We start from the raw sequence: 19,156 nt of genomic DNA, 5'->3' as shown, positions 1-19,156 counted from the left end.
CTTGTGAGAAGGCTGGGCAGCTTTTCTCCTAACATATAGTGCAGGTCCTAGGAAGCAGGACTTGAAGAAGAGTCCCAGCCTTGAAAATTCGTGCCTGATATTCATCCTCAGATACATGTTACTTCATATTTTGCGCATCATTGAAATTGACTGATTGCCAATTCTTTTGAGGCAGCTAATACTTGCAAAAGATAAAGCCAAGAACTTAATATTTGTTTGTCCCAGAACAAGCCAAAAACTTGCAATTTGAATCACACCCAGGATGCAATTCATCTGCCAGTGGTCAGTACAAAGTATTTCAGAAGAATATGTAAGATCTCTGCAGCTGTCAGATGACAGAAATATTTTGTCTTCCCCTCTCCATTTACGCATACTTCAGATTTCTTCCTAATCTAAAGGAGATTTGATGAATCTCTGAAAAGCTTAACACCCTTTGGATAGTTTTGTCCATAGTTACAACTCCAGATATTTGTTATCTAGTGACATTCTAACTATCATTTGTCAGTCTTCATCATTCTCCTCATGTCAGTGAATAGCAAAGGTTATATTAGGCATCATTACTTCTGTGCTCTCATCCTTTAATTTAATGCAGCCTTGCTCTTATTTATTGAATTAGTACAGACAGGAAGCTTCAACCAAGTTCATAATATATTTTTGTCTATCATGCTCTTAGTTATCTTTGCAAGCAATTATTGGCATTTTAATTTGCTTATGTGGGAGAGTTTTTTCTGTTCCCCTGACTGATCATCTTTTTCTGATTTACCACCTCTTCTTGAAACAACTCTAATGAGCTCTGTTATGTCCTTTCTGGCATAGAGATACCAAGACCAAACAGCTGATGCTGCATTGTCAATACAAAAAATGACAGATTTTTTTTTTTTTTTATCACAATGTATCTGCCATTCTTTTCTTTGCCTCTAATGACTTATTTGTCTTTTAGCCAAAGTGATTCTTCATTTCCAGTTTTAAATTAGTGTGGACTCCTCTGGTACATGATTAGTTTAATTTTTTTTTTTTTCCAATCTACAGTAGGTTGCATTTTTAAGACTGGAAATGTATTTGGTCATGTTGTTTGTTCTGTTTAGTCTAGAGAACTGTAATGGAAATGCTAAGTCACAGCCTGAATCAGTGACTGAGCACTTAGTGGGAAGGCAGGGCCAACCACGGGGAGCTCAGGTGCATGCAATGCACGTGAATGGCTGGAAGAGGTGGAGCCAGGATCCATCCCTTCCCAGATCTCATTTAAGGGTTGGTAGTGCAGGTGCAGGTATCTGTTGCAGGAGATCTCTGCTACTGGAAATCTTCTAAAGGTAAGGAGCTCTTTTCTTTCATTTTTGCATCTGTGGCTTCTGCACTTGGGCTTGTTCACATTTGCTGCAGCTGAAGGCTTTGCCACCCTGCTATTATTATCCCATTATAGCATTACAATATTGTTATTTCTGCTAAAGAAACACAGCACGGCCTTAGGGAAGTTATTTAATGTTGTTGTAATTCTACTTCCTTTCCAGCTATAAAACAGGGATATTTTTTTGTCTGCAGGACAGGAAAAAATCATGAAAATACAGCCATTAACACTTCCAATGCAAGTAAATATTGTGTTAGTATATACAAAGCTGGCAGATCATCACTGGGATTCTTGCTAATTAGGCTTAAACTTCTAATCATCCAAGCCATCTTGGTCTGGACAGAGTTGAGGAGCTGGCTCTAGCTCAATTTCTGGTGCTTTCAGATGATCTGGCAGCTCAGCTCTTCTACATTCTTAATTTACACCTGGGTCCTCCTAGGACAGCCCTTAGATGTCCTAATCTAACTGACAGTATGTACCGTAAGTTTGACTTTTTGCTTGTTGCAAACTAAGGTCCCTTGAATAGTCAGCTCCCAGAATCAGCTCCTTTCTGGACTTTGATAGGAGCAGGGAAGGCTGCCCTTCAGTGTGAGGAGATGTCTGTGACAACTGGACTATGAAATAAACCTCAGGCCATCACATTAAACTTCCATCTGATTAATGATACTTTCTTAGGTGTTTTCTTGCCTATCTTGTGGTTTTTTTTTTTTTTTTTTTTTTTTTCCCATTTAAAAATGTACTAAAACTGGAAAATATCAGTAGGTTTGACTTCAAATTCTATTTGCTGCGATACCTTTGGCACACATTTACTTACGCTAAGACTTGTGCATCAAGCAAAAACTGAGATTAAAACTGAATAGCTAACCTTGAATTCCTGAGTCAGACACCCACCATGTTTTCAGAAGTGTGGATTTCTCCTATTTAGCGACAAGTTCTTACAAACACATTGCACCAATTGTGCAATACACAGGTGAAAGTAACTTCAGTTGTGATTTTTTTTTTTTTTTACTAGTAATGTATTGATACTAAGTTTGTAGATATATGAATTCTTTCCCAAGTATCTTAGCAGGAAGCAGCAATGACTTTAACATCCTTTAAAATGGGAAATAAATTATCACTTTTTTTCCTTTCTTCATATGTTTTGACAGACAATATCCTTTTGATGACACTTAGCATCCCTTCAACTTTCTGTTTGTATTGTTTGTTTGTAGGAACAGTGTTTGTTTTCTCCTTGTAATAAAACTATCTCACTTTGCAAAGTCAAGAACTCCTGATATACGATATTGGCCCTGATGCATTATTTGATTGTCATTAATTTGAAAGGAAGTTGCTATTGAAAGTAGGACTTAGGTACAAATTGACGAGATGGTATATCAGCCAATATTCTTGTGTTTCTATGTAGTGCTTTATGACAACCTGGACAGTTCTTCATACTTAATAGTACAGAAGACATGTGGGCACTAATAATTTAGGATTCTATTAGAATTTTTCACCCAGACACAATGTGCTGCAAATATGAATTAGGTCTCACTGTACCTCCTTAGGATAGCTCGGTACTGTGAAATCAATTCCAAGGTAACATAAAGAGCTGTTTATAAGGAAGTATCTTCATTCACTATTGTTTTAATGTTTTGTTCTGCCAGTTAGCACTTCCTCACTGAAGTATTCATGCACTGGCATACATCTGTTTATGTTAAGACTTGTGTGTATATATATATGAAAACAGACTGTAAGATGAAAACTGAAAAGCTAACCTTGGATTCTTGAGTCAGACACCTACCATGTTTTCAGAAGTGTTAATTTCTCCTATTTAGTGACAAGTTCTTATAAACATATTATTGATTGTGTCATCATGCATGTTCAGAGGCTTTTTAAAAATGCATGTTACTAATGATCTAATAAGGTAGCTTATGCTTTATTACACACGTCTTCTGCAAGAGCAAGGGAGTAAGTCTGTGCTCTATTGGCTGAATATAAATGTTCTTGCAGAGCTGACACAGGTTCTTTTACTTGCAATCAATTATGGGTGCTGGATTGCCATTTTGGCCATGCAGTCCATACATAAATATATACCAAGGGCACTGATAGCAATTCATAGCTACTAAAAGCTGTATTTTTCTGATAACAGAAACATCTTGTCATCTTCAATAGATATCTTATTATTAGTGTGTTAAAAATGTAATGATTTTTGCTGAATATGTATCTGAATAAGATCTTGAACCTGATGCCACTTGAATTAAAAAAAAAAAAAATCACTGAATATTCAAGGTTATTATGTCCTATAATGGCAAACTGCTATTTAAGAAAAATGACAGTATTTTCCAGTATGAGCTCATTGATTTCAATCTAGATATATAATTTGAGAAATGCTGAACATAATGTAGGGAAATTCTTTGCATATTCTGTTGAATTGCAATAGTTAATCTATATTCCATGTCTGATATTTTTCATTAGTATCTAGTTTCATCAAGATATTAATCCTGTGGGCTGGCATTAGGAACAGAGGGTATCAATTATTTATAATATATAGTATATAATATAAGTAATAATATTATATATATCTAGTATCGATTATTTCCTTCCAGTCTGTAGTGTTTTCTACAGATTGTATTAGGCACTAAGGCATCTTGCATCCTTCTACTTCATTTTGTAGGAGTCAAGACATAATAAACCACTCTTTACTTTCTATAATGATATACATTTTTAATATAGAAATATTTCCTCGCCAAGATGCACAATTTGACCTTTTCAGAAACGTTGTTCTAAGCTTATTGATACAGACTCCTATGTAACATCAACTTTACAGGATTGGATCTGAGGGACAAGGACTGATAGAAGGCTGATTTTGTTTCTGTGTTGCAGACAGTGTTGCCATTACCACTCATCCAGAATTAGCTATCTTTTCATTTCTTGGTACCACTACATTGTTTGAAAGGTCATGACTGAGATACTCACATATCAAGAAATAGGAATGCCTGAAGAAGTAGGTCAAGAAATCATCAGACATAAATTCCTTTGCTCAAAGAAGGATCTTGGAAAGATGGTGGGAAACAGGTGGGGGGCAGATGATCACAGGCTGGGCTGCTCTGGAGAGCTAGATAGAGGCTGATAAATCATCTGTATTAGAGGACAATTACACAGCTCACTAGAAAGCCTCCTAAAAAAATGTACCTCACTAAATTCATGATATGCAACAGATAAATAACAGTCTACAGCTCAAATGTCATGTTAGGTAGAGGTTTTTCTACCTGATGGTAATTGGAAGAACTCCTCCTTGAGACCAAATATAAAAATTAAGTACAATTTGAAAAACCAACAAAAAATCACAAAATTGCTTTTACCTGAATTTACTCACTGTGAACTTAGTTTTCAGCTATAGTTTGGGAACAAGTTGGAGCCTCCAATTTCTTCAAAAAATCATTTAAAAATCATCAAGAAATTTGCATTCAACTGTGCAGTTCCTTGTTCTTTCAGCCAAATCTGTTCCTTTATAAGGACAAAGCATTGGTCCAAATTGTTGTGTCAAACCTGGAGGACAGGATTTTCTGCAGTTTTTCTCTCTATGTGTTTTTTCTTAGTCAACATTTTGGCAACTGAATTGACCTTTTCTGTTGGTTTGAGGCATGTAAAGAGGACAATAATGGCAGAGGGAGATAACATAAATATATTTAATGAGCAAATCCATTCTCCTTTAAGGACAGACTGCAGTCCTAATGATGGATGTATCACATTACATTGTCACTACAATTTGATTTTGCCAGGCATGTGCAGAAGTGATTTATTTAGGTAAGGGTTAGTGTGGAAAAGGGAGTAGCAGTTTTCTCCCCCCTTCCCCCCCCCCCCCCCCAAAAAAAAAAAAAACCCTCTGAAAATTATCTTTACTCATGGATGTTTTCATTCTTCACTGAAACAATTAAAATATTTTAATTATAAGTGGAACTGCAGAGGCTCAGTCAGTGTCATTGCATATCCACCACAAGTGCCCAATCATGAGCAGAAGGACAAAATAGGAGATGAAAAATAACAGTTAATCGGTGCATAGACAATTAGTATCAAGTAGCACCACATAACTCTAAGTTGATTAACCATTTCTTACTATGATGGAAGAAGAAGCAGCCACCTTTTAAATTTGAATGATGTTATTCAGGAAAAGCAAAAGCTCACTTAATCCATGAATTCATTACCAGAGATCTACAGTTCTTCAAACCATAGAAAAGAAGGACGTTAGAGGGAGTGGAAAACTATGCTGTCTCCTTGGCATGTTATCATGAATCAGGTAGGACCAAATCAGTCAAAACAATAGGAGCACACAGCCTAAAACTTGCCCAAGTAATTACAGGGGTAATGATGTTAACTGCCAGGAAATAAGTGATTTGCACTTTGTGGTGGCTCATCAGTTGGTAAGCTAACTGCTGTTACAGAAGGCAAGACAAATATTTATTGAAATTTCCCTCTGTGATATCAAAGATTAGGCATTAAAAAAATCTGTATGATTTGCACATAGATACTCTTGTGATACAGTATTTTATCCACTACATTGTAAGAACTGATATTTTGATGGTATCCAAATAACAGATCTTATTGATTATAGATTTGCCTCACACAGTTTTGTGTGGCTATTCCTTTGAGATCACTTGCTTTTAATTGCATAGAGCCTTCATCTGAACATAGAGCTGGCAGTCAATCTTCATCTCCTGTCTCAGTGTTAAATCTGTGAATTTTAGTACTTTTATTTTCCATAAAAGTCTGAAGTACCCACTGGAGGAAAAAGTATTTCCACCAAGGCTGTAATATAAGTATAGTATGACTTTTAAACTGCTGGAAGAGTTAGTAGAACACAAGAAGAGGGTTTTTTTTCCTACAAAAACAACAGGCTCAATGATAAAAAATGAAGTTGATGAAATGAAGGATGCTGAAATGGTATAACAAAGGACTCTGATAGTTTAGAGATTGGATAGATCCTTCTTTATGTGTAGCTGTGGAGCTTTGTTAAAATTGTAGTGCCTTTGAAAAGTACTGTGGTATCTTTGGTCACCAATATGATCTTTTTTTTTTTTTTTTTTTCATTTATGGGAAGGCAATAAGAGTCCTGACTGCCATATTACTTCTTTTTGTGTCTTGATCACTGTGTCATTTTGCCTTCCTAAATTCCTCCTGCAATTTTAACATCAAAATGTAAAATTTTTATGTAAAAGTTGCTTTACTGGGAATTTCTATCAAAAAAAAAAAGTAAATATTACTTTCAAAATACCTCCGAGTAATGGGAAAAAGGTCTGGAAAAATGACAGTGATCAAGCATGTTTATTGCTCAAAGGAGTACAGAAGAAGGCAGGAGATGTAACTTTCACCAAGGCTACCCTTGATGAACCCAACAATTCTGATTAAAACACACTTTCAAAACTATGGTCCTGGAAAATAAAATGGTTTCTACTTTCTCTTCTTTCCCTCTATTTCTCCAAGACTTGAATCACAGTGATAATTAGAACAGGTGAGGAATACTTATTTTTCTTTAATTTTTATGGGATTCACTTTAGTTGCCATAATGACATTGAAGAGGTTACCTGGATGATTCTGGTGGCATATTGGAATTATGTCAAGGTATTTCTTGTAGTAAAAGTCATAAATAGACTTGAAACTTCCACCATGGACTGGGAGTTTCATTAGAAGATGCAACTTCATTCTCAGCTCTTACTTCAATACCTTATCATTTCAAGCATTATGTGGTCCAAAATTTCTACTTTCACAAAGGGGATTTTATTAAGTATCTTCACCATGAAAATAGATACAAATGTCAGCTCCATTATCCTAGTTTAAATAGTTGTTTTGGCCAGGGATTGTTGGTACGACATGAAAAAATCACAGCCCTGTTGTGCTGGGAGGTTTTTGCACTCTGGGAATGCTTGGAGTAGTGCTGACACCTCTGTCTCAAAGAGACTGAAAAAAAAATGCCTACTGGCAAGGACAAGCTTACTGAGGGCAAAATCCAGCCTAGCCATGCCCTGAGCCATAGATCCCACAACCATTGGCATGTCTAAGAATGGCGCAGCACACCATGAGACAATGACTGCTTTGCCTCACTTGCCTGTGCCTTGGCTTTTCCCTGTCCCACAAAGACGAGAGAACTGGGCTCTTCTGGGAGGGCACAGACATCTTTTCCCCAGCCCTCTGGGTGCATCTTTTTGAAGAGGAAATCAAGGTATTAGAAATAGTTTAAACTATCTTCTCTTCATGCTAAATATTGTCATTAAAATAGATAGACTAGGGAAGGATTTATTTTTTGTTATGTTTTACAATTCCAAAGAGCTGCACAAAACTGTTTAAGCTTCCAAAGTGGAGGACTGAAAGGTGATAATGCGATTTCAGTAACACACATCTACTTCAAGTGCCGTAATGTTAGCAATCAGTCGGGTCTTGCAGTTCTCTTTCAAAAGACTGTTTACTGCATTGTACACCAACTGCATTACACTGCACATTCATTATTTATGCACATATAAGGGAATTAAAGTGGTGTGAATGAGTAGCAGATGAGTTGGAGAAGGTCCCTTCCAAGGAAACTCAATCTACAATACTTAAACACAAGTAAATAAACAACAATTCTCTCTCCATCTGTTCTCTCTTGCCATGTATTTGAATCTCTAAAACTTGTTTGAAAGACACTTAGATGTCCTTCCTAATTAAAGGAAAATATTTTAGGTAGCAGAATCTGAGTGCTGAGAACTACTGTTAAACCTTAACTTATTTTTAAAGATAAATGTCTAGAAAGACATGGAATTATAACTTAAAAAAGAAGTAATGTGCTCAGAAGGGGTAAAGATTATGGTAAAAATAGTGGTGGAACAAATACATGGGGGAGAAACATTGTATTGACATGCCTGCCCTTCCTATCTCACCTAACCATGTTCCAGAAATAGGAAGAAACAGATACAGCTATCAACCATCTGGCTTCCAGGATGTGGCAAGAATTAAAAAAAAAAAAAAAAAAAAAAAAAAAAGTCACTGTAATTACACAAATAACCACTGAATTTTTCAGTTTGATCACTGTAAAGAACTACAGGCTATCTAGTATAAGATATTAACCTGCATTATCTTTTCTTCAGATACTACAGCATCTGTCCTAAACTTTGTATCTCTGCTAGATATCACAGACCCATGCCAAGGAATACTGCTCCTTTGAATTCAGGTCCTGCCCATATCCTTTGCAAATCTGAACACCTAAAGTACAAAGCAGAGTTCAAATTACATTACAGGATTTCCACAGCCTTGAGTGTGATGCCAGGCAAGGTCTGTTTTTAGGGGTTTTGCTGCCTGTGCACAAGGCCAGCTCTCGTACAGCCTGGACCAGACTGCTGTGAGGAGCATCACCTGGAGTCTCTGGTCCTGCATCTAGCTTCACAAGCCCTTGCCTGTAGATTTGACTGGGCCAGGCTTGTTCTCCGTCTATTGCCTTGCTTCCCAGATTTGGGGAGAATAAATAGGCTTTTGAACACATTAACTTTTGTTCTGGAGTAGAATCACTCAAACTCTGGTAAAATACTCCTAGGGAGGAACTGAACCAAGTTTAAATCCATTAAACAATTGAGAGAAAAGGATAATTGACAAGGAAGGAAGCAGAGAAGTTGTTGGGGCTGTAGAATGTAATGTTAGCATCTTTGGAACAAAAGCAGGCACTGTGCAGCAAAAATTAATTGTCTGAATTTATAATTTTTCATATGTAGCAAAAGTATGTATTGCTCTTACTAGACTCTTTGGAAAACACATCACACCGGGATGAGAGCTGAGAGATCAGAGCTGAAGCAGCTGTTCCATGAAAGATGTAAGGGAGTGTTTCTGTCCCTGAGTGTTTCTGCTTCTGATCTGTGTCTATCTCCAAGTTTGCTGCTTCTGCTGTAGAACTGAAGAAGCTGTGATCTAAGACCTAAGTCCTCCTCAACACTATCAGTTAAAATAAAAACTATTACTCCCTCCCTCAACCTTATTTCTGTCTATAAAGATATACATATATATAAGCTATATTCTAACAAAACATCACTGACTCTGTACTTACAGAACAATCTATAAGTAGCAAGAAGATACAGACATCACCTGCTAAAAATAATAAAAGCTTCTGCAAATTACTTAGCTGAACTTCCAAGGAAAGAGTAGGCGAGAGAGGGAATTGAAAATCAATGTACAAATCTAGAAACTGACAATCTGCAAGTGAGACAGCCCCATCACCTCTGTGATTATAGGTTGTATCTAGCACTGTCATCTGGCTGACAGAGTGCTGCTTTGAAAACATTCATTGTTTCCTTGCAGTTTTGTGATGCTCTATGGCAGTTTCTGCAGTGGAACTGAAGACTAATAAGGTGGTGATGGTGGAGTCTGAGATTGTGTTGATTCTACAGCCTGGGGAAGCCTTCTGTCTGCCTGTGCTATTTCTCTTGTTCCATTAAGCAAGTGGTTCTAGCATTCAGGCTAGTCTGCTTGGCAGCTTACAGGGGCATAAAGTTAAAAGTGCTTCAAAACTTGAGAAAACATAGACTCTTTCTGTTGTGAAATCTCTCATTTGAAGTAATGGCACTTTGGATTTGTCTGGCTTGCTTCTACAAAAGATAAAAGCTTATAATCCATCAGGAGAGTGTAAATATCACCTGAATGTTGCTGAGGAATATGAGATCAGCACTAATACAAATCAATACTGGTTACTTTCCTAATTCATAATAGATGTGCCAGGTTGCAATTCCCCTGGCAGCCTGCTGGAAATGTTTATCTAGAAGTTCAGTCAGTCAGAGCCCTTAGAATATAAGATTTTTCATTTAAAAGTAATAATGAATTTTGAACCCTGAGACTCATTCAGAGGTCTCACACTGTTACTGGTGTGTACAAGTATTTATAAATGTTTGGATATGGTTCCTGAGAAAACAGATCTAATGGTGATGGTGAATGAGCAGCTCTATTTCCAGCTCAGGCCTGTGACTGTGAGCAGGAGCGTTTTCCTGAAGGGTCTTGTCATTCATATGCTTCATTTGCTGCACTGATACTAGGGAGCATTAAAACACTTAAGTTGAGTCCTGGACCTCTCATGAGGTACCTTTAGGTTCTCTGTGAATATACCTGGCTAGGTTTTTTTTTTTTGAGTGAAAACCTTTTAATTGATTTATATGATTAAATAATTGATTTATATGATTAAATAAATCATTAAAATGATTTAAATTTTTCCTCCGGTTTTTTGACTAATTGATTTATAAGTTCTTCACAGAAGTTACACAGTTACATAAATGCTTCGTCAGAATTTCCAAGTATCTTTGAAGATGAAAATTACTATCTGCACTGCACATGTGAATTTAAACAAAATCAGAACTATTTTGTTTGTACTTTTAAAAAATCTTCTGTGTGATTAGAGTAGTTAATTCACTTTACAGCCTAGAATGTAAGATCCTAATTAGAAGATGTCTTACTGTTTGAATTGAAATATTTGTCAGATGACATCTGAATCTAAAAAAAAAAGTTTTGCTGATTTATAGATAATATATATACTGTTGTTTAATTGTTCAGTACAGCATTCAGGCAGGAAACAGTATTTAGAATCCTTTTCTATTGCTTGTTCCATTAAAATAGAAACATTTTGCTGTACTGAAGAAATATATCTTGCAAATGTAACTCCTGCAAATTTGAGTTTACATTTTACTCTATTTCAAGCAGCAAAAATTGCTTTTATATAACTTCAGAAGTACATTTAAAGGAGAGGTAACAAAACCCTCTCTATCTATTGTCAGTTGTTCAGAGGTTTGGGAGAATTAATGAGAAAGAACTGGTACTTAATTCCTTGTCTGACAAAGCAGCAGGGGAAATAGTCCTTTTTTTTCCTGTTATTAAAGGCCACTGTGTTTCTTCCTATTAGAGAAAAAGTATGAGATGTAAAAGCAAATATAAAACCTATCTGGTCTTCCTTCCCTGTTATTTACAGATTCTTGGAATACAATCAGGTACCTTCTTGCTGAAAAGCTTATAGTAGACAAAGGAGTCCCTGCCCTTCAGCTGGTTTGGCATAAGTGACCATATGGAAGTCCTTAGACTATTCTAGTGCATCAGTTTTCTTTCTGGACGACATTTAAAAATGCACGAGATTTTTAAAAATTGCAGGTAATGCCTGGAACCTACCTAAATGGCTTAGAGATTAAAGATGACATTTAGTGAATCTCAGCTGAAATATCACTGCCGCTATTTATATGGAAAATTCATTTGTTCTGCTTCTTTTATATATCAAGGGATTTCGCGACATTGCCTCAGCAATGTCAACAAACCATTGGTTTTATCTCATTCTATAGGCAGATGCTCTCCTTCCTTTCTGGGAGCAGAATTTGGTGCCATATGTTCCTTCCACTTTCTCTGGTTGGAGTGGTAACCATAGCTGTCATCTGTGATATCTATGATGATTTCTTTCCATGTTTGTTCCATGCTTGTCAAAGAAGCATTTACGCCTAGGGCTCACCACCTTGTTATTTGAGGTTCTTTACTTCTTCATAGTTTTATACAACCCATTTTTAATTCTGCCTCCAGCTTCCTTCATTATTAATATTTCAGTTTTCCATTAAAAATGTCTGTAGGTTCCCAACAAAGATTCATTGTTAGAACTGATAAATTCTGCTTTGCACTATTAAATAACAGGATATGAGACTAATGAAACAGAACACACCAATATCACTACAGTCCCTTTAAGTATGGATGGTGCTACTCTAAAACAACTTTCAGCTAACTTCTTGAATTGGAAGAAAAACAAAACCAACTTTTTTGTGACCTGCTGAGATTTGTGCCATGTAAACTGCAACCTCAAATATTTATCTAGCCAAATAAGTCTGACTTTGTCAATCAGCTGCTTAGCTGAGATACTCCTCTAGCATGTCTGTTCCAGGAAATTGAGAATATTAAATTTTGCTGATTTTTGCTGATAACATAAAAGGCAAAGAAAAATTTTACCACTGCCTTTTTTTCTTGTCACCAGGATACTTTGTTTTCACTGAAATTGTGTCTGCGGTATATCAGAAACTGCCATAGTTAATCTGATAACACAGAAGATACAAGGCCAATATAAAATCTTACTAGCTCTTTTGTTTGCTTTTTAAAGCCACACATAGCCTATAACTTCTAATACATTTTGCTATCTTTAAAAACAAAATTGAAATAGAGCTGAGATCTTGCTCTATTTCTCTGAGAATTGGTAGGTGCAGCTGGGTACCACCTGTCCCAGACTGTGCTAACAGCCTTAACCTTAAAGGCTCTGCCTTTCAGGTATGTTTTTATCAATCACAACCCACATTTTGCTCAGAACTGTAATTTACTTTTTGAACTAGTCTTTCTTTAAGCACTTGTCTCTTGCTTTTGTTCATTCATAGAAGCAAAGGCTTACACAGCATTTCTTTGTTTTCTGTATGTTTGGCATTGCTCTCATCTGTGCCACTGCTGTCAGGACTACCTGCAGGCTGTTCTTGACTCTGAGTCACCGTTCTCTCCACAGGGTTGTGCTGTTTCTCAGCCCTGTGTGGAACACTGGGCTGTTTCCAACCTTCTACACATTTCTTTCTGAAATGGGCAACTTCAGCTGCTTCAACATGCCACAAGACAAGCCATGATTTTGGGCTCCTGAAATTCTTGGAATGAAGTTTTTATTCATAACCCAACCCAGTACAGAAGATTAGACAGACTTCCTCAATTTGCACAGCTTAAATAGGTTCCTTTAAAGTTTCATTTTACTTTTGTGTTGTAAGGTTGAAAGACTCTCTTATGTTTAAAATATACACATGGTGCTTTGCTTGTCTGTGTAACACAAGTTTTTAGTAAACTTATTCTAAGTAAATAGTTTCTGATATACATGATATACTAAAGATATTTTTGTTACTACAGGAAATCAGGCTTTACTCCAACAAGTTCAATATTTTTATTTCTCTGACCCTGCAGATTCAGATAAAATCTCTATGTAAGTATCTTCCTGTTGTTTTTGTAAGGTTAGATTTCCAGCTGCCTGGGAGCTTCTAGCTGCCCTAATCTCACTTTCTGTTATTTAGTAATATTCACCCCAGGCCTCTCCAATGCCACTCTCTCTGCTGCCACTATAAGATCAAATTCCAGAACTGCATCATTTCAGCTGATGCTCTGTGTAACTGGAATGACCTTCATCAGTGAGTGCTTTCATATCAGAACAATTCCACATGTTGGTGTAATCACTGGCAATAGAAAGCTATGTTCATGATAGCAGAGGAAAAGCTGCATTTGACTGGCATCATTTCCATACATGTATTTGTGTACAGGATCCACCCCTTCCCAGTCCTCATTTAAGACTCAGCAGTGGAGGCAAGGCTATCTTGCTGGAGGTCCCTTCCTACCAGAGATTTCCTAAAGGTAAGCAGCTTTTCTTCCTTTGTTTCTGTGTTGATGGCTTCTGCGTTTAGGGTTGTTCTCATCTGCTGTAGCCTAGGATTGTTACCACTCTGCTATTACTACCATGCTTTTCATCGCATTGTAGTATTACAGCATTACAGTGGATAAATTCAAACTTAAGAAAAGCATGAAAAAAATAACATGTAGACTAGAAAAGAGTGTTCTTTATATTGTTACATTTGAAGTCTACTCATTTCTTACAGGACTTTTGTTTTTATAGCTTGTCTTGGTTCTGGGAAGAGTTGTGAGCTTTGACTGATAAGTAGGAAAGGATAGCAATTTCTGACCTTTCCCCTTTGAATAGATTGGAGTGTTTCAGTGCTTTCTCAGGCTAGAAGGAAATAAAGCAATAGGCATCTTCCCGAATCTGGATCTATAGCTCTGCTGCCAGTATTTCTGCTCTGCCCTGTTACTCCGGATGTTAATAGTAGGTCTACACAGGGCAGAGCACGCAACCTGTGAAACCAAGAGGCTCCTTGGTGCTAAGCCCTAGTGGCTGGTGTTCTGCAGAGTTTGCAGCTTCTTACCTTCCTACTGGACTACTCTGAGAACAGCTGAGTTGTGTAAAAGAGTTCCAAATAGCCTCACCCTGGGCCTGTCCTGTAAGCTCAGGCTCCTGCCCAGTGTCCTTGTCTGGATCTACTATGCTGGAACCCAGTTGTGTCTGGCTAACCCTGGCTGTTCTTCCTTGTCCTGCCACTGCCCTCTGGGTGTAGCTGATGCACCTGCTGCTGCTCAGCACCTGTGGCACCTGGCTCACCTGGAGCCCAGCCTGTACTGCTGCCTAAGGCAGCTTGCTTGAGCAGGAGCTCCTCATGGAGCAGCTTGCTGTCTCCAGGGTGTCTGAGGAGCTCTGCTAGTCTGAAAGCTCTGAGAGCAGAGCAAGCTGCTTTGAGAGATAGAAGGCTGAACTTTTTATGAAGCTCAAGTTAGGCATGGATTCTTAGCCAGTGGCTCTGGTTAGTTTTGTGATTTGTAAATCATAATGCTGGAAAGGAAGCATAAAATGAGTAAGTCTTATTTAACCGCTATTTCAGTTTCCCAGAAGGCACTGAACTGCCCATTGCTACTGAACCCACAATTTCTAATGGGAAGAGAAAGATGGAAACTTAAGTCATCAAAAATTTGTTTAACAGTTGGTTTAACAGTTTCATACATAGGCCCACTTAGAGCATTTAGATTACAAAATTATTTCAGATTGCATTCTCAAAATGAAAACATTTTATTTCTGGAGTACTTCAATTCCAAGAGCTCAAGCACATTACAAACATTGCTGAAATGAAGTTTGTAGCTTTCCAGTAAAGTACAAACTGTTCGTTTCCTGTTATTGTAAATGGAAAGTGAGGAAAAGTGAGTGTCACTTACTTTGATGAATAGCCTTTGAGAATGAAATTATTTGTTTGGGATTTAGTGCTGTTTCCATCTAATAAATCTAAAACAGTTGTTGAATTGGTAGCATGTCCCACTGCCTACTTTAAGCCACAGTTTCTCATGCCAATACTGATTATCCTCTCTATTGCCTGTTTGGATGCATGGTGAGGTAGCTATTATTTTTTCAGCTGAACCAAACTGTGAATTAGCTGTCAGCCTGTTCTTGCTGTGAGGCTGTATGAAATCTCATCCTTTGAAAATGTGTTACAGACCCAGTTTTGCTACAGATATCTTGCACGACCTTTGGCAAATCTCTTAAGCTCTCTCTGTTTCTGGTTGTAAAATTGAGATAATTGTACTCCCCAGCCTTTTAGTATGTAAATACTGATATATTATTATGCTTGAGATGGTCATAGCCTACAGTGATGAAAACCATGGAAGTCCTTTGATCAACACTTTTGTACGTTTGAGTGTCTTCCCCCCAGCTCTCCTGAGAAGCTTGCATAGGCTTTATTATTTTTATGCAAGATCTTCAATATGCTTATTGTGGTCTCTCAAATTCAGAGTGGTTGAGACAAAGATGGGCATTTCTTGTGTCTATGCCACCTCCAAAACATTGAGCAAATAAGAAAATACTCAAGGAAAAGGTTCAGTGTTTATATGAAAGGGAATTGTATTTCATCCTGTTTCTAACAGCAAATGCCACTCATCACAGTGGCAGGTATTGTGGTGCTAACCAGATGAATAAAGGGAACTTCTATCGCAAAGGCTGATATCAGCTTGGGATATAGCATATAAGGAAACGATTAGAAGGTCAATGTGAGTGTATAACAATGAACTATGACTTAACGGTTGCTGGTTCAACAACCATTAATATCCAGAACACAGAGTCTTACATCCTGAATTTAAGGAGGAAATGAGCTGAGTAGAACAGGTTACAGAGCTTTATAAAGAAGGGAGGAAGAGAGAAAAAAGCATTAAGGCCTTCAACTCAGAGGAAAAAAGGTGACTTATTTTGGAAGTATGCCCTGAAATACATTAACTCCAGTGAGATTTAGCAAAAGCACAGCTGACACAGTGACTACAGAATCAGAAGTTTTCCAGGATATCAAGATCCTTTTCTTAATGCGTATTGCCAAGAAGATTCTAATATCTTTTTTCTAATGCCTTTTGTGTAAGGAGAAACTAACCTATACTGCAAGATTTTATGAAAGCAAGCACCCTAGCAACAATAATAGGCACGTAACCTACTAAACTATATGTTTGCTAGAAGTAAAAGGATGACTGAAAGCATTTGTCTCCCATCAGCACCAGCTATTGTTGTGTCAGCCTTCGTATCTCATGATGTTGTTTAAAAGCACAGCCATCCCTCACTGTGCTCAAATTAGAGGCTTCCAAACCCAGGGTACAAAATTGCAGGCAGCTGTGCTATACTATGTGATAGTCATAACTGCATTATTAGGCCATTTTTAGGTGAGAGGGATGGCTTTATTTCACTTGCTTCTCTGAGAGAGATGACAGCAGAGAGACTGGTTCGTTCTTGTTCTTCTTGCTGTTATAGCTTGTGCTAGTTCATATGGCTACTTAGACTTGCCTGTTGCTTTTATTATTTGGTTGGGGCTATTGAAGGGTCTGACCATCTGCTTAACTCTTGCCCATGTTGGCCTGTAGGCTTCTGATAGTTGCTAATTTTCCTTTTAGCCTGGCTACATAAAGCATTTTTTCACTTTATTTGGAGACTTGGTTCAGTGTTGGTTTTTTTTTTTTTTTTTTTTTTTAAGCACTTCACAAGACCAAACCAAGTTCAGGCATGGTAGGACTGTTCTGAAATGTCTTCAATTTGTAGTACAGTGATATTAATATACTATTTAATTTTATTATTTTTGAGTTCTCTCTCTCTCTCTTTTTTTTTCCTATTGAATCTCCGAAATCTGCAGATAGTTCTTTAATCGGAGTTTTCGAGCAACGGGGGGAGGAAAAAACCGCTATTGGCTGTACTGCTTTAAGCTTCTAATGCTGCAAGGCTCTTCTCAGCAGCCTCCAGCAGGGGCCCTGCTTTCCAAAGGCAGCTGGCCGGCTGCTGCGCACCAGCCGTTTCGTGGTCCGGCTGGGGCTGGCTGTCGCTTTCCTTTGTGTTACCTTACGCGAATCTGAAACTTGAGTAGCGTGCTGTGCTGGCTGCGTGGAGCATTTTCCACCAGTTCCACTCTATAGCAAATTGCCGTCCTGGAAAATTCTTCCTATAAGAGCTGCTCATCTCAACAAATTTTAAAGTGTGGGTGTGCTCTGAAAATTTCCAAAGTTGTATTGCTAGTTCTGGGACAAAAGATTTTACAATGTTCTGTGATTCTATGATGCATAATTCTAGCAATTTTGCTAGTGATATGGCAGCAACATCACTGGAATTCATGGATTAGGAACTAAAAGCATCCCCTGCCACCACCCGCAACAGCTGAGTGCAGATGGAGAAGCTGGCTGCTTGCCATCATTAGTGAGGAACCCATTTCTCAGTGCTGATTGATTTGTCCTATGTTGTTGCTGTCTTACTACTTCTTTTTTTTTTTCCATGTTATTGCTGGCAGAAAGGTCTCCTCTACTAACAACGAGTTTGCCTCGTTTTGGCATTGAGCTTAATATTGAATGATAATTTAATACATCCTCTTCCAAGTCTTGTTGACCTTTAGTTTTGTGGGAGATAATTTCTAATGTTTGTATATGAAAATGTTTTAATGACTTGGTTTTTAAAAAATTAAACTGTAATGAATCATCAGTTCAGCATAAAAACATGCAATATTTACCTACTGCTAGTGGCTTCCATACTAAGCTTAACGGTTGCTTGTAAGAAAATGGAAGCTCAGAATAAAAAAGCCCATATTTGCAAGCTGTTGATGGACCTGATGAAATGCTAAGCAGTTATTAAAGAATTCATTCTTCATTCTGCTTTCTTAAAGCAAAACATAAATAACATGATTTTGTTTTTTAGGAATAGCTTTCTTTTGAAACAAGATAGTAAATTCATAGATAAGAGAGAGGGTTTGGCTTGTTATTGTCAGGTCAGATTCCAGCCATTCTGCTGAGAAGTTAATACAACCAAGAGGCGCATATCACATTATGGTTTTGATCCTACTGTTGTTCCATGGAGATTTTTCCTTGTCAGGATCAGGGTTTCAACTTTTAAATGGAATACAAAGTATTCCATTCAAACATCTACGGGTTGAAGAGTTGGGGAGGAGAGAGTACATGTGCTTGGTTTCACATGTGGATCCACAGCCACCTAGGGAAAATTCTCTTCCAAAGAGGCAGAGGTTGAGATTCAACCAAACAGAAGCATATGTGTGTTCATACAGGTGTGTTGCCACAAAATGATAGCTCCCAAAGGACTTAACTCCTTAGATGTCTTGTGCAAACTGAGACCTGATGTGAAGCTATTCTTCCTCTTAAGGTTGGATATTAGGAAATTATTTCTCTCGGAAAGAGTTGGTGAAGTTTGGCACAGGCTGCCCAGGGTAGCGATGTGGTCGCCATTCCCGGAGGTGCTGGCTAAATGTGGAGATGTGGCACATGGGAATGTGGTTAATGGGCAAGATGGAGATGGGGTGGACTTGGTGATCTTAGAGGTCTTTCCCAACCTTAGTGATTCTGTGATTTGTGCTTCCCAACAGTTTTGAGATCCAGTTCTGACATCAATCAGTGCTGCCTCTGAGAGAATTCCAGCTCACATTCTCATCATCAGTTCCAATGACTTTAAATCCCTATTGTAGGATCACTAAGGTTGAAAAGCACCTCCAAGATCATCTAGTCCAACCATCCACCTACCATCAATATTTCCCCTACTGTAGTAGGAAGAGAAATTTTAAGATATCTACAATGAAACTTTTTTTCTTACCGCTTTCTGAATCTCATGGATTTTAAAATATGAAGCTTTCAAAATAGGAGTGAGACTGTAGTAGGTAACACCCTGCTGGTACTGTATGAGTGACACTACTGCTAAGATGGCAGAAAGAAAAAAAGAAAAGATTCTATGCT

At 37.7% G+C, this 19,156-nt stretch overlaps 1 long non-coding RNA gene across 2 annotated transcripts; it reads left to right on the top strand.

The window, feature by feature from the left end:
• Nucleotides 1-468: 468 nt before the first annotated feature.
• On the top strand, nt 469-19,079 carry LOC149917248 (uncharacterized). 2 transcript variants are annotated; one of them, XR_016468255.1, is made up of 5 exons: nt 469-1,310; nt 12,840-13,052; nt 13,226-13,298; nt 13,630-13,720; nt 18,478-19,079. It is a non-coding gene; the product is annotated as an uncharacterized LOC149917248 (long non-coding RNA). The 2 variants fall into 2 exon arrangements; XR_016468254.1 differs by lacking the exon at nt 12,840-13,052.
• Nucleotides 19,080-19,156: the final 77 nt, after the last annotated feature.

This window comes from Phasianus colchicus, chromosome 7 (assembly GCF_987193195.1).
Source record: "Phasianus colchicus chromosome 7, bPhaCol1.hap1.1, whole genome shotgun sequence".
Lineage (NCBI taxonomy): Eukaryota > Metazoa > Chordata > Aves > Galliformes > Phasianidae > Phasianus > Phasianus colchicus.
This window is presented reverse-complemented; position numbering and strand designations above follow the sequence as displayed.